The sequence below is a fragment of the Astatotilapia calliptera genome, chromosome 3, assembly GCF_900246225.1.
Source record: "Astatotilapia calliptera chromosome 3, fAstCal1.2, whole genome shotgun sequence".
In the NCBI taxonomy this organism is placed as follows: Eukaryota; Metazoa; Chordata; class Actinopteri; order Cichliformes; family Cichlidae; genus Astatotilapia; species Astatotilapia calliptera.
In genome coordinates, this window is record NC_039304.1 from 2,801,543 (window position 1) to 2,817,292 (window position 15,750).

Below are 15,750 nucleotides of genomic sequence, written 5' to 3' on the forward strand. Positions count from 1 at the left end.
CAAAGATGGAGCTAAGAAGATGCTGGTGGCCCAGCCACAGGGCAATCCGGGGCCTGATTGGCCAGATTTGGATCCGGTTCTGTACCCTGATGACCGATGGCCCGCCAATGGACCAAGGCAAGGAAGACCCGCGGGGAATTGGGGGGCTAATAGGTCGTTGAGGGGACGTGGTGGATCTCAAAGAGGAGGCGGACCAAGGGGTCGTGGTCTGGGGGGACCTATGCTGGACTCTGATCTGTGTAGAAGGTGTGGAGGACAAGGACACTGGGCTCGTAACTGTCCTACGCCATGGCTACCAGGAACAAGTTATCAACCACCACCCCAGGCACAAAGAGCGCCGCGAGGCAGGACATTCCAGACAAGGGGGCATCAAGCTCCAAACCCAGGCATGGCGCCGGTGGCTCAGTATCCCCTGGCCTACTGGGGCGGAGAGGAGGAGCTGTACTGACAGGACCCGCAGAGATCCGGCGGCAGGGGAATGGCGGACCCTCTGTTGCCGATGACAGTGGAAGGGACTGAAATGACCTTCCTGGTGGACACTGGAGCGACTTACTCAACACTGAGACAAAAACCAAGCAGTGCCACGCTTTCCAATCACGTGGTCAGTGTTGTGGGGTTTTCTGGGGTACCGGTGACTCTCCCAACAACTAATCCAGCCCTGACGGTGCTGGGAAAACAGACATTGAAGCACAGCTATGTGGTATCTCCCCATGTGCCTGTGAACTTGATGGGCAGGGATCTGCTCGTTAAACTGGGGGCCACCATTATGTGTTCAGCTGATGGACTAACAGTGACTCTTCCAGGAGGAAAAGAATTCCTGTGCCTGGGGACGTCTTCAAAGAACCAGTATTTGCTGCAAGACTGTGAACAATCTACAGCGGATATTTACTGGGGTCGGTTGGTGGATGAAGGCATTTTGAGACAGTATCAGTTGTGGAAACCTTGGATTATGGCCTTGGCGGTCTATTCTCCCCCCCGAGATCCATTCCATGTGACCCTCTTCTATGATAGGAACGATGATGAAATTTATAGGGACCTGTTCCAGTCTGACCTCGAAGGTCAGACCTGGAATGTGTGTTCTCAGAATATCTATGTCGGTCCTGAAGGCGTCGCTGCAGCAGTAAATTTAACCGAAGAACAACGGCCTTGGTTCAGGTCCAAAATGGGACCTGACTCAGTGCCCCACATTACATTGGCGGTCCATGAGGGTCATCAGGCGAAGGAGCTGGGAACAATGGTCAAGAGAGCCCTCGAGGTACCTGACTGGCAAGCTACTCAGATTCCAGACGTTTGGTACTCGCCAAAATGCAAAATTTACCGTATCACTTGTCTATCAGAGGACACAGTGATGTTGGAGCATGAACAAATCTCAAGAATCCATGGGAGAGAAAGAATAGACCATGCAGATGCAGTTGCCGCACTTGCAACTCTTCCTGACACCTTATAGTCATCAGGGCCTACGGATGTGGGCCAGGCAACTTGTTCGCCTGTTTTGTTCCAGCTGAAGTCGGAGACGCCAATTTGGAAACCGCAGTATAGGCAAAAGAGAGAAGCTGAGGAGGGAATTGCAGAAACCATTGAAGGCCTATTGAAAGTAGGGGTCCTTGAGTCCTCTCAATCCTACTGGAACACTCCTATTTTGCCAGTAGAGAAGCACGGGACAGGAAAGTACAGGATGGCACATGACTTAAGAGCCATTAATGCCATTTTACGTACTGACACGGTACCTGTCCCAAATCCATACACAGCACTGACGGCATTAACACCAGAACAGAAGTGGTTTACATGTATTGATCTAGCGAATGCATTTTTCTGTCTCCCGTTACATGAGTCTCTGAGGGGACATTTTTTCATTCACATATAGGGGGCAACAGTACAGATACACACGGTTGCCACAAGGGTTTGCACTCTCCCCTGGCATTTTCAACCAGGTGCTTAAAGAAGCTCTATCGCCATGCCACCTACCAGAGGGGTGTTCATTGGTGCAATATGTTGATGATTTGCTCATTGCGGCTCCGTCTGCTTCGGCATGTACGGCAGCCTCACTCACCATACTGAAGAGACTCGCGGAGTGCGGGTTTAAAGTCAGTAAAGAAAAGTTGCAGTTGGTCCAACCAGAAGTAACATTTCTGGGCCGTGTCATTGCTCACAAATCAGTGGGTTTGCTAAACACCCATCGCGATCAGATTTTGACACATCCAAAACCGTGTACGGTTAAGGAGTTGCTCTCATTCTTAGGTTTAACAGGATACAGCCGTCCCTTCATTCCAAATTATGCAGGGAAAACAGCCCTTTTGAGGGATTTGGTAAAAACGGTGGGTGTCCGTAACCTTAAGGCTGAACTGCCATGGACATCGGCCACTGAGTCGGCGTTTATCGCATTGAAACAGGACTTGTCAAGATCGGCTGATCTTGCTATCCCTAATTATGAACAACCCTTCTATCTTGATGTTTCAGAAACACACGGGATAGTTAATGGGGTGTTGTTTCAGAAAAAAGGGGGAGGGAGAGATGTACTTATGTACGTCAGCGTCAGACTGAATCCATTAGAGACAAGGCACCCGGGATGCACACAGCATGCCATTGGGGTGTCAAAGATTATACAAAAGACAGCACATGTAGTGAGGGACCATCCGTTGAAGGTGCTGACCACCCACAGTGTGGTGGCATATGTTAACTCACAAGCCTTCACCATGACACCACTCACACAACAGAGAGTGAGTAAAGTTTTAGACGCTCCCAACTTGACCTTCACACATGAAGGAATTAACATGGCAGATTTAATGGGAGCAGGAGAACCCCACGATTGCACAAAGAGAGCTGAAGTTGATGAGAAGATAAGAGAAGACTTGAAAGCAGAACCTCTGACAGGAGCTGAAGATTGGTTCACGGATGGATGCTGCTACAGAGATGAGGAAGGATTGAAAGCAGGCTACGCGGTAGTTTGCAGAAAAGGGGCTGAATTTGAAGTCAAGGAGGCTGGAAGACTTGAAGGACAGCAGTCAGCCCAAAGAGCAGAAGTAATTGCTCTAAGTCGAGCCCTAAGACTTGCAAAAGGAAAAAGAGTTAACATTTACACGGACTCAGCTTATGCCTTTGGAGCAGCTCACGTGGAGCTGGCCCAATGGAGAAGAGCAGGATTCAGGACAGCTGAGAATGCACCAATCTGCCACAAAAAGGAAATGGAGGAACTTGAGCAGGCCCTGGGAGATCCAGAGGAGGTGAGTATCATAAAGTGTAAAGGTCACTCCTCGGGGACTGGCATGGTGGCCAGAGGAAATCAGGAAGCCGATCGAGCTGCGAAAGAGGCAGCAGGCTATAAAGCATCACGGCAAATGGTGCAAATAGTTGTGGAGGAAGAACAAGGAGTCAACATGCTAGAGGAGGCCAGGAAAGCCCAAGAGGCGGCGGCCCCGGAAGAGAAGGGGGTCTGGAAGAGTCGAGGAGCCTGGGAAGAAGGAGGTCTCTGGCGAGGACCTGACGGACGACCAGTGTTGACGGCCAACCTGGCAAAACAGAAGATTGCCGAAGCGCATGGGCTTGGTCATGTAGGTGTGGCCCAGATGGGGCGACATCTGTGCCATTGGTGGCATCCCTTTTTGAAGGATATGATTAAGGAAAAAGCCAGGACGTGTCTGATCTGTGGGAGACACAATCCAAAGCCAGTGATTAAACCGGAGGCAGGTAAGTTTCCCATCCCAGAGAGACCAGGTGAAGAGATTGTGATTGACTTCACTGACATGATTGATTCAGGGCCAGGAGGAGTTCGATATCTACTGGTAAGTGTAGATGCTCTGACGGGATGGCCCGAAGCGTGGCCAACAAAGAGGGAGGATGCAAAAAGTGTGATTAAGTGTTTAATCAATCATTACATCCCCCGCCACGGTTTTCCTAAAAGAATTAGGTCAGACAATGGGACTCATTTCAAAAATAAAGATTTGGCAGAGGTAGAACAGAAGCTGGGGTTGCAACACAGATTTGGCTCTGTATATCATCCCCAGTCTCAGGGGAAGGTAGAAAGAATGAATCTAAACCTGAAGGATAAAATCGCTAAAATTTCTGCTCAGACGGGGCTAAATTGGGTGGCAGCCCTGCCCATTGCATTAATGATAATAAGATGTTGTGTTAATCAATCCACAGGGTTCACACCATATGAGCTGTTGACAGGACGACAGTTTCCAGGTCCCTGGACAACAGTCCCGGCGGAAGAAAGTATAAAGAGTAACAGAAAACATATTGAATGTTGGAAAGAATTAAAAGCTCTTGTGTCTAGTTTCACACAACAGGTTGGAGAGGGGGTGAAAGCGGAGGACAGGTCCGTCCCCGATGCCAAGGCGGTGTGGTTGAAGGTCATCAAGCGAAAGTGGAGAGATCCAAGGTGGACCGGACCATTCGAAGTAACTGCCCGAACCACCAGTGCGGTCCGTCTGAAGGGGAAAGGGGAGACCTGGTATCATTGGTCTCAGTGTGCAGTCGCGGACGAGAGCTTGCTGGAGCTAAGCTCCACCTCAACCAAAACAGGGGGGAACATAGAGGCAGAATAATCCTCTCCCCCTGTGCACCGGTCCTCCCCAGTAGTCCACCTGGTGGAGGCGAAGAAAGAAGAGGAGCGTCACACGCCAAGAGTTAATTCATTCCGGGTTTTTAATAGGCTAGGGCTCTAGTCTAAAAGTATTTGATAGTTTAAAGGAATTGTAATAGTTTTTATGTTAATCGCATATTTTTATACTCATCATCTTATATTCTTATCACAAAGGTTAAAGTAAAAGTAAAAGAGCCCGGGTACTGTGGGAAAATTGGAAACTAACGGGGATATTGGGGTTGATAAGTGTTATAATATGTTTGTTTGTTTTTAGGCAGACAGGTGAATTGCCCAGACGCAGAGGTCTATCCATACGATTTAAGCGGGAGGTTGGCTCAGGTGGGAACGATGCGTGTCTCAAAGCCAGTGGCGGTGTCGAATTTGGGTATGTTAACGGGTCCGCGACAGCGTTCACATTTGATGTGTGTGAGGTAATTGGATGCCCAGGAGACAGTAGCAGCTGGAGGACATATGCTGTGTGGGTTTGTTATCACCCAATGGTGTGCTACCCTCAGTCAGTGTGGGGCCCGTCAACCGAGGGAGACGTTTACATTTATATAACAGATCAGTGGTGTTCTTGGCAGGATGTGGTGGCGTGGACAGGAATAGGATGGGAGCCAACAGTGCCAAAGGCCCTTGAAGGGATAGCTATTCAAAGAGATTATTCTGTTACAAATAACCCTGTCACTCTTTCCCTAGGACCATGGAGCAAACTCCCTGAAGCGGGGTATGACGGGGGTGCATTTTATCTAGTCATAGGGATAGATAAAATAGGAACAGATCCATTCGGGGTAATTCGGGTGAATTTATTTAATCCAGGATCTAAACTAATAGTAAACGACCCTGCAATGAATCTCACGGAACCAATGGATCCCTTAGAGACAGTTACTTACAAGGACTCGGAGGAGAAATGGTTTGTTGCCACTGACTATACCAGATTAAAACCTCAAGAGTTAATAGAGCGCGCCACGGGTTTCGGTGATAGGAATCTTTGGTTAGATTGGGTGGCTCAAAGTGCTAAAGAGCAGGAAGTGGTTGATTGTGTTGCTTGTGCTACCGCTAGACCTCGTCTGTTTACTGAACCCGCTCCTTTGTATCCAGAGGATAAGTGGGGATATGATTGTATGCTGAGATTAACTAGAGAGGCGGCGAACACAGGTAACTGCACTACTTTGTCAGGTTTATATCCGCCAATTGATAAACGTACACAACCAGGTTCATTCACACCTAAACGAAATAATTATACATGTTTTGAGTTCTCTACAGACAGAGTGAGATATACGGTAGGGAGGATTTATCCAAGCTGGTGTCAGAGGACGATTCCAGGCAGGACTACCAATAATGTAAGTGACGCAAACACAATTATAGGCACCTGGGCAAGGGGTGGGCTATATTATTATTGTGGGCAGTACACCCTTTTGGTGCAGGTTCCCCTGGGGAGTGTGGGGACATGTGCTCTGGTGCGCTTAGGTGCACCGTTGATGCTTATTGGGAGTAGACTAGAGACAGTTCCACAGCAGGGCACGAATGTGTCGACGAGAGCCAGACGAAGGAGAAGTACAAGGGGTACGCACAGGTATGATCCATGATGGGACTCGCCCACCTGGATTGACTCAATAGGAGTTCCCAGGGGAGTTCCAGATGAATATAAGTTAGTTAATCAGATAGCGGCCGGCTTTGAAAGTGTGTTTTTATGGATAACTCCGAATAAAAATGTTGATCGCATTAACTATGTCCATTATAATGTGTTGAGGCTTTCTAATCTCACTAGGGACGCAGTGGAAGGCCTTGCGGAACAATTAGGTCCGACGTCGTTAATGGGAGTCCAAAATCGAATGGCTCTGGACATGCTGTTGGCTGAGAAAGGGGGCATGTGCGCAATGTTTGCTGACATGTGTTGCACCTTTATTCCCAACAATACTGCTCCGGACGGAACGGTTACTCGGGCGCTTGAGAATCTGAGAACGTTATCCAGGACCATGCATGAGCAATCAGGCGTAAACACGGGGCTGGGAGACTGGATCACGTCTGTCTTTGGGCAATGGAAGGGTGTGTTTATGTCTGCCATGTTTTCTCTTATAGTTTTTCTAGGTATATTGATGATCGGATGTTGTCTCATTCCTCTGGTAAGGCGGATTTTGGTAAAAATGGTAAGCAGGGCCCTAGACTCTGGTTCAGCTGGTTCAGCTGGTCCGGGGCATATGATGCCATTGCGAGAGGCCGCCTGGACGGAGGAGTGAAACAAAATTTGGGTAAAAGTTGGCCGATGGCCAAAGAGGAGGAGTGTGGACAAAAGATATTTTGTTTTGTATGCTTAGGGTGACAGTTTATAATCAGAACTAGTATTGATCAATCATTCAGCATCGTTGAATTTGTTGACAGAATAACCTTTTAATTAGATCTATGTTAATCTGAGTAAAATATTAATGTACACATATTCCCATTACTTTAATCAGTCTATGGTTGTTCTGTATTATTGTTTTTATCTGCTTAAGCTGTTGCACCATATCAGTGTGTTCACTCCACTCGATTAGGTGGGTCCTGTTGGACCTTGGCCATCTACATTCAGTTCTGCACGTACTCAGGCCTTTAATAACACGCACAGAGAGTCATGTAACCCATGCACGTTCACATACACACATATTAAGAAAAGGAGGTCGTCTCAGGACATCTTCTCTATAAGGACACACAATCTCACAAAATGCACATCATATCACACATTTGTTTTTCTCTAAAATATCATCTGATGTCTATATAAGGGGAACTTTTGGAATTGTGGGGAACTTGTTATCATTTCCAGTAAAGTCTAACTGTGTGACGTCATCATGGTAATATAATAGGATGAAGAGCCTCCGCCCGGCGGAGATTGTTGTTGCAAGTTGTCTTCCCACACTTCTGCGCAAAGTGTGTAATAAAGATCACTATTTTTGACACCATACCTGGACTCAGCCTTGCTTTTCTTCTCTTACCCAAATCGAACGAACCTTAACAAGCTCCTCATCCTCCTGCATGAGAACAAGCTGACATGAGCGCTGTGTCTGAGAGTGTCTCCCTGTCACAGTGACAATAACACAGCTGCTGCTCACAGTCATTAAACTGACCTGAGGTCAGCTGTGCTCCTTACATATGAACCATGTGACCTCACATCAGTGCTGTGGATGACTGTAGTCATAGAAGAGTAGAGCTGTAGCAGGTGGTGTGAGGAGGAGGAGGTGTATTCTAGTTAACGCAGTACTGAAACACTCCAGCAGAGGGCGCTGTTAAGTCCTTATTGTAACACAGTTACTGTGTGCAGTTAGACTTCATACATAATCTGCACTTATTTCCATCAGACATGCTGTCAGTAAATGATTGGTTTCTATACATTTCTAAACACAAAACCTCTTCACACTTCTAACATGCACATTCACACAACTAAATGGCAGTATTAATGAAAAGAAACACATTCAACAAATCCATTTAAACCTTAAAACAAACAAAAGGAAGCATCTCTATGGACAAACAAACCCCTCCACTTGGTTTGACCTGCTGATGTCATGTTTGACATCAGCAGGACTTTAAAATGAGGAAATGCCGGGCGGGCGTTTCCCCACACCTGACCCTCATGAAGACTGAAAAGACAAACAAAGTAAGAACAAATGACTTAATCTGTAACATAATAAAATGTAAAGAAACATGTAACTGAGTATTCAGCTTCATTTGCAGAATGTTTGATTTGCCAGCAACTGAATGCTTCCACACATAAACTCGGCATAGTGAGTGAAGCAATGTTACTTAACAAATAGCAAATCATAGCAAATACATAGAAACCGAATAATGTGTTTAATATGCAAAAGAAGAAGAAGAAGTAAACACATATGGGACAAATGGAGACCATTGCAGCTCATCCACCAGTGGGGTAAAAAGAGCAACCAAGAAAGTGGCAGCCTGCACGGCCACAGATGTGCTGGAGGAGCTAGAAGCTCTACCCATGGAGAAACTCCTGGAGAACCTTGCTAAGCCTAACAGGGGACAGGTACTTCTGCCCAACCTGGCAGCCACAAAGTGAACTCATTTAGGTAAAGATAACCACATGCACCTAACCAGCCTGCACCAGCCTGACATTTCTTCCTCCTAAGTAAAAACCAATGGATGGATTGAACTTAGAGTCTCAGCTCAGTTTTCTATTTTGACCACCTGCACCCCAAGATACTCTTTTAAAAAGTGTTGTTTTCAGATCCCTTTGAAGTTCATAAAGGGCCTGTTCATTTTCATTCAAATGTTTTATTACATAAATGTTACTGTTTTCTTTTGATTTATGCTCCCACTACACTGCACCTCTACAAACAACAATGCCACGGACTGTCAGTTGCTTTTACATGCTGTGAACATGAGTAGTGTTCTGGCTCCTTAAGAGTCACCGCTCACGTTATGTAGTGTTATACAAGTTCATGCAATCTTTATTCGTTTCTGGCACACTGTTCATTTTATTTTGACATTCTACCGGAAGTGCTACTTCTCATTACTTCCTGTCTAACGGGAGAAGGACAGTTTGCTACTCCTGTGCCTGCCTATGCTGCCTCTTAAGCCAGCACAGTCTGTAAGTTGGCAGTAATGTTGTGTTTTACCGGTGAATGTTTAGCACTAACTGCCGTGTGTTGTTTGTGATATTTTGAGACAGTAAATTGACTCAATGATGTGCTTTATTAGTCATTATTAGTCAAAGTAGTGATGGCCAAATGAAGCTTTCCGAAGCACTGAAGCTTGTATTGAAAAACGGTTCATTACTCGGAGCTTTTCAACACAGTCCTCTCCGGTGACATCTGGTGGCGAATATTTTGAAGAGCAGCTTGAATCTGCAAAATAAAACGGACTGCTCAATTATCACTGCTCACTCAAGAGTGGAGTTCTCTCCGATATTGGGCCACCGTTCCGTTGCTTTGAACATGTAATTGGTTTTGTTTCACGATTGGGGGGCTGAAAAAAATGTAATGCGTATTTGCGTAATACATTTTGATCAATAAACTTTCCCTATTTATACATGCACTATGGTGTGGCCTTTCTTTGCTCATAACTCCTTGATGTTGGTAAATACAATAAGTGAGCAATATATATAATATACATATGATAACGCACAGCACATTATGGAGTATGCCCCTGCTGTGGAGTCCTGCCTCCATCTACTTGTCGTTTAATCACAGCTGGACAGGTTCATACAAAATATTAGATGAGGCCAATTGTCCTATACATATTTTTGACCTAGGGGTGGGATTGATTGTGAACTGGAAAGGGAAAATGCTTAAGGGGCTGAGTACGGCTGCATCGTTACTGATTTGTAGAATCATTTTGATTCGATACAGGATCCGATTCAATTTGATTGGAATCTGGAAAGTTTTGCCTCAGTCAGAAATATTACAATTCTGGTCATGTATCGGTATATATCCATAATTTCGTATCTAAGAAAGCTGACACATGTGAGACTTAATTAGAGATGTAAACAGAGAGTTATGAAACCCGCAGCTGCAGAAGCCAGCGAAGAAAAAAGAGGCAAACACAGCGCGGACCCGATGACACACCAAAATCTGATTCTGACGCGTCGGGTCCACGCTCTGTGTTCACGTTTGTATGCAGAATCCGTAAACCTGCTCCCAGTTACTGTTTTAGCTGCATGGTGTTTGACGACATGTTGTGAGGTTTAACCTGAGATGCTGGCGTTTCAGGCATAATAACGTTAATTTACAAATCGACACGGGATTGTAATGAATCAATATCACTTTATTCAATTTAGTATGGATTGTAATCAGAAAGGCGATAATCAAAACCCACTCCTAATCAAGAACTTGCAAAGTAAAAACATGATCTATGTCAGGTAGCCCTTTTGTTATTTACATTTAAAAAGAGGATTAGTGTTACTGTGCGCTGGCTGAGTCTGTTTCTTTTCTTAGAAATAGTTTCTCCTGCCCTGAAGAAAATCCACTTGCATGGAACAGAAGAGGCTGTGGAGTGCAGGAACCACACTGCAAGTTGGTAGATAAGCAGGTATTCCTGGGTCCGGCAGACTATCACCTAACAACAATAAACAAAATGATTTTCTAAACTGTGTAGCAATGTAATGTACGTATAATGTCAAATACATTTTTGTAGTCTTCATCAGCTTTAATTCACATGGAAGTGTTCCTGAAGTCATATGCTGTAATGATATTTACATTATGAAAACATGATTTTGGACATTTCAGGTTTTTCACTTCGGCAGATAAAATGAATTGAGCAAAATCAACTCAAAATATTCCCACACGCCAGAACGTCCTCTCTTCCTCGCTGGCTCCATATCTGTCAGTGGAATGATCACCTCGTCGCTCTCTGTCACCATCAACACACTCCACGAATCCCGTGGATGATTCACTTCCTTATATCCGTTTGAATCAGGTACCGAAGCAGTTACGTGCGTAATGAAGCTTCGGACGTCACTGGTCACGTGACTTTTGCCAAACGAAGCAAGCCTCGACACAGTGCTTCTGAACCAGTGTGTTGTTTTTTTCGACACACGCTCCGGAGCGTCAGCTTCAAGCGGGCCATCACTAGTCATTAGCCTAAACGCTAATTAGCGCTAGCTAACCGCTAACGTTAGCTTGTTAGCTTGTTTCGTTCTGCTTTGCTTTGCATAGTAACAGGTCATAGCATCTTCTAATTGTAAGAATGTTTGCTTATATTAGCTCACATGGGATATTTTGTGTTTGTTTACAGTTTTACCATTCATCCATTCATGTATTTCTACAAAGCCATGCTATGCATCCAATCAAATAAATCCACCAGAAAGGAACAACGGTGTGGTTTTTCTACATGGGATGATGGTTGTCTGTCAAGTGCGAGGGCAGAACAAGTAGGTTTGATCAGTTTCAATTATCAAAGAAAAGACAAACTGAGCAAAAAGAAGGAAAAAAAGACCAACTTCTTCCCAACTGACAAGAAAAATACTCGTCATGTTTTCATAATAAAGGATCAGGCTCCCCATTTATGACAGCTTGGACCAATAATGTATGTTACACTGATGCTACTGTAGAGACAGGGTCAACATCTCTATTTAAATATAATTAATATACAAAACACAATAAAAGTTATACATGAATTATTCATTATTTTTCACTATTGATAAAATTCATGTATACTAATCAAAGTCAAAAATCAAATCAAATCAAATCACTTTTATTGTCACATCACATGTGCAGGCACACTGGCACAGCACATGCGAGTGAAATTCTTGTGTGCGAGCCCCACAAGCAACAGAGATGTGCAAACACAACAACACAAACGAGCAAAATACAAGAATGGCTAATCTGAAACTAATAAATATATGTACAATATATAATAGTGTATGCATTTCTGGATGTGTATACTAAATATTTTCCTACGTGTGTGTGTGTGTGTATACACATTTTTACAAATTAAATAGTAAAAAAAAATAATAAAATATATAAAATATACAGAGTTGAATATGTGCAAAACAAGTGGCATTTATATACAGTGTGTAGTGCATAATGTTGAAGTTCCAGTAGTGAAGCTGAGGTGTCTATGAAATGTTCAGCAGTCTGATGGCCTGATGGAAGAAGCTGTCTCTCAGTCTGCTGGTACGGGACCGGATGCTGCAGAACCTCCTTCCTGATGGAAGCAGTCTGAACAGTTTATGGCTGGGGTGACTGGAGTCCTTGATGATCCTCCCCGCTTTCCTCAGGCAGCGCTTCCTGTAGATGTCTTGGAGGGAGGGAAGCTCACCTCCAATTATCCGTTCAGAGCACCGCACTACTCGCTGGAGAGCTTTGCAGTTGTAGGCGGTGCTGTTTTGTTTATGTGTACTGACCACGTAAGATCCTCAGCCAGATGTACTCCAAGGAACCGGAAGCTGCTCACTCTCTCCACAGCAGCGCCGTTGATGGTGATGGGGGTGTGTACTTCTCTGCACCTCCGGAAGTCCACTATCAACTCCTTTGTCTTTGCGACGTTGAGGGTGAGATGGTTGTCTTGACACCAGTGGGTCAGGGCGCTGACCTCCTCCCTGTAAGCCGTCTCATCACCGTTGGTGATAAGACCCACCACTGTAGTGTCATCCGCAAACTTCACAATGATGTTGGAGTTGTTAGTGGCTGTGCAGTCGTAGGTGTAGAGTGAGTACAGGAGAGGGGCTCAGTACACACCCCTGTGGAGCACCAGTGTTCAGTGTGATGGGGGATGAGGTGATGCTGCCCAGTCTGACCACCTGGCGTCTGTCAGACAGGAAGCTAAGGATCCAGCTGCAGAGGGAGCTGCTCAGTCCTAGATCCTGCAGTTTCCTGTCCAGCTTCGAGGGAACGATGGTATTGAATGCTGAGCTGTAATCTACAAACAGCATTCTCACATACGTGTCTCTCTTCTCCAGGTGTGACAGGGCAGTATGTAGTGTCAGGGCTATGGCATCATCAGTGGACCTGTTGTGGCGGTATGCGAACTGTAGAGAGTCTGGTAGTGCAGAGCAGATGAAGTCCCTGGCCAGCTTCTCGAAGCATTTGCTCACGATGGGGGTCAGGGCTACAGGTCGCCAGTCGTTCAATGAGGAGATGGTGGAGGATTTGGGTACAGGGACGATGGTGGCCATTTTGAAGCAGGCTGGGACTACAGACAGAGAGAGGGAAAGGTTGAAGATGTGTGTGAACACTCCAGCCAGCTGAGCCGCGCATGACTTGAGGACGCGGCCGGGAATCCCGTCCGGACCAGTAGCTTTGCGCGCGTTCACCTTCCTGAAGCACTTCCGCACATCCTCCTCAGACACAGTGTGCGCACTGACGTCATCCGCGGTCTCATGGTGTTCGCTGTGTCGAATCTAGCGTAGAATACGTTTAGATCCTCACACAGAGAGGCCGTGGTCTGCGGAGTGCTGGTTTTCCCTCTATATCTACATGAGTAACGACATTATTAATAATGATTAATAATAATAATTCTAATGCCAACATGATGACTGTTCATAGCTCCTGCTTTGAAATACTGAACTTAAACATTGACCTGATGAAAGATCACAATTCACAGTGGCCCACTGTCAGAATCATTCTGAATATAAACTCATCGAGTTAATCTGAACCTTTCTCAAATGTGCTGTGAATAAATGCTGCTGCAAGCCACTGTGGGAAAGCTGTGTTATTATCATGGAAACATCTGTGACACATTCACAGAGGACGAGGACACAAAGGGACGACACGCAGAGGCTGTGTTAAAGTCAAAAATCCAAATCTTTAGTCCTAAACAGGCAGTGGTTACAAACAGGAAGACGAGCAGTCCATTAAACAGTCTACAGGGTCAAACATACAGAGAATTCAAACAGCTATTAAAAACAAATAACTGGACACTGAAAAACTTCAGTGATGTGTGAGGCACCAAAGGGAAGCAGCTGAGTATATTCAATGAATTATCTTCAAATACAAAGACAGAAACTCCTACAGGCAGCATGCAAACTGAGCAGGATACACAAAGATCAGAGATTACAAAATAAATCAGAAAAGGATTTCAAACTTACTGAGAGCAAGGCCTCTGTTACAAATCTGTCTAATAGAAAAACATGCTGTACAGATACAATACGCTCAGTGTTCATGGTCATTTAAAAACTGGTCAAACTGATCAAAACTGATCAAAATACATTAAAACATAAACTTTATAATAGGAAACAGTTTTCAACCAACTGATGAAAAGAAAGCTAACCACTTGACATGAACACTACAGTATGACAGTTTTGAAAGCTTAAAATGGAACTAGGGGAAGAGTTTGATTCACAGCTGCCTCATCAGATTTTTACAGGAGATTCTATCTGAACTCTGTGGAGCCTGATCTCAAGCTTTTTGAGTCTGACACAGAAACCAGAGGATCTTTCTGTGTCTTCAGATTCACTGTGATCCAGTGATGGGAGTGATTTCAGCCCTGAGTGATCGCGCTGATGTTTGCACAGAGCAGACAATGAGGTGAATGTTTGGGCACATTGGTAACAGTGAAACAGTTTATTAGTAACGTGGGATCGTTTGTGTGCAGAGTATGAACTGAGATTCCTGAAGCTCTTGTCACACTGGTCACAGCTGTAGTTTCCTTCCATGTGTGCACGTTCATGAAGATTACGATTACCTGACTGTGAGAAGCTTCTCTCACAGTGTCTGCACTTGTGTGGTTTCTCTCCTGTGTGGACTTGTTTGTGTGATTTAAGCTGACCTGCAGTGGTGAAGGATGACCCACACTGATCACAGAGGTGCTTTTTAACCCCACTGTGAATCAGTTCATGTCGTTTTAAGCGATGTGATGTGGTGAAGCTTCTCCCACATTCTTTGCAGTATTTCAGTTTGTCTCCAGTGTGTCTACGTTGATGTACTTTTAGGGTCTTTTGCCGACTGAAAGTTTTTCCACAGAGGTCACAAAGAAAGTCTTTCCCACCACCACAGTGATGACAGGGTTGAGAACTGGATCCATCTGTGTCGCTCTGCTTCTAAACAAAGACACAAAGACAGTGTAAGTCAGTCCTTCAACATTTGTATCCTGAACGTCGCCTGAAATAAAGAGCATCTCTGCAGACGTCCAACTACATTTGACTGTTTCAGTTAACACACTCAGTTTACTGGGCTGCAATAACTACAATACTACCACCATAATACTACAGTAATACTAAAATCATAACTGAAAGGAAAATCTGAATAATCACTCAGAGCTGCTTTTCCATGCAGTAGAATTGCTAACATGCTAACACAGTTTAATGAGCAGAGTTGTTCCAAACAGTCAGGCTAAAATGACAAGATAACAATATAAATACATACCTCACAGTAGCTGCACTTGTAGAGTCTCTTTCTGGTGTGGATCTGTTGGTGTTCTCTCAGGTGCTGTGGAGTTTTAAAAGTCTTCTCACACAGGTCACATTGATAAGGTCTCTCCTCAGTGTGGGTAAACATGTGTTGTTGTAAGTGTGCGTCTGTTGTAAACTGTTTGCCACACTGTTCACAGCAGTACACATCATGTCTGGTGTGAATGCGTAGGTGTGTATTTCGGTTCCCTCTCTGGCTGAAAGTTTTTCCACAGATGTCACAGCTGTATGCCTTAATTCCAGAGTGGGTAACTAGATGCCTCTGTAAGCTGCTACTGCGAGTAAAAGCTCTGCCACACTGATCACAGCTGTACGCTTTAACTCCACTGTG

At 45.0% G+C, this 15,750-nt stretch overlaps 1 pseudogene; it reads left to right on the forward strand.

The window, feature by feature from the left end:
- Window positions 1–478: 478 nt before the first annotated feature.
- Window positions 479–4,634, forward strand: LOC113011514 (uncharacterized; annotated as a pseudogene).
- The last annotated feature ends 11,116 nt before the right edge of the window (window positions 4,635–15,750 follow it).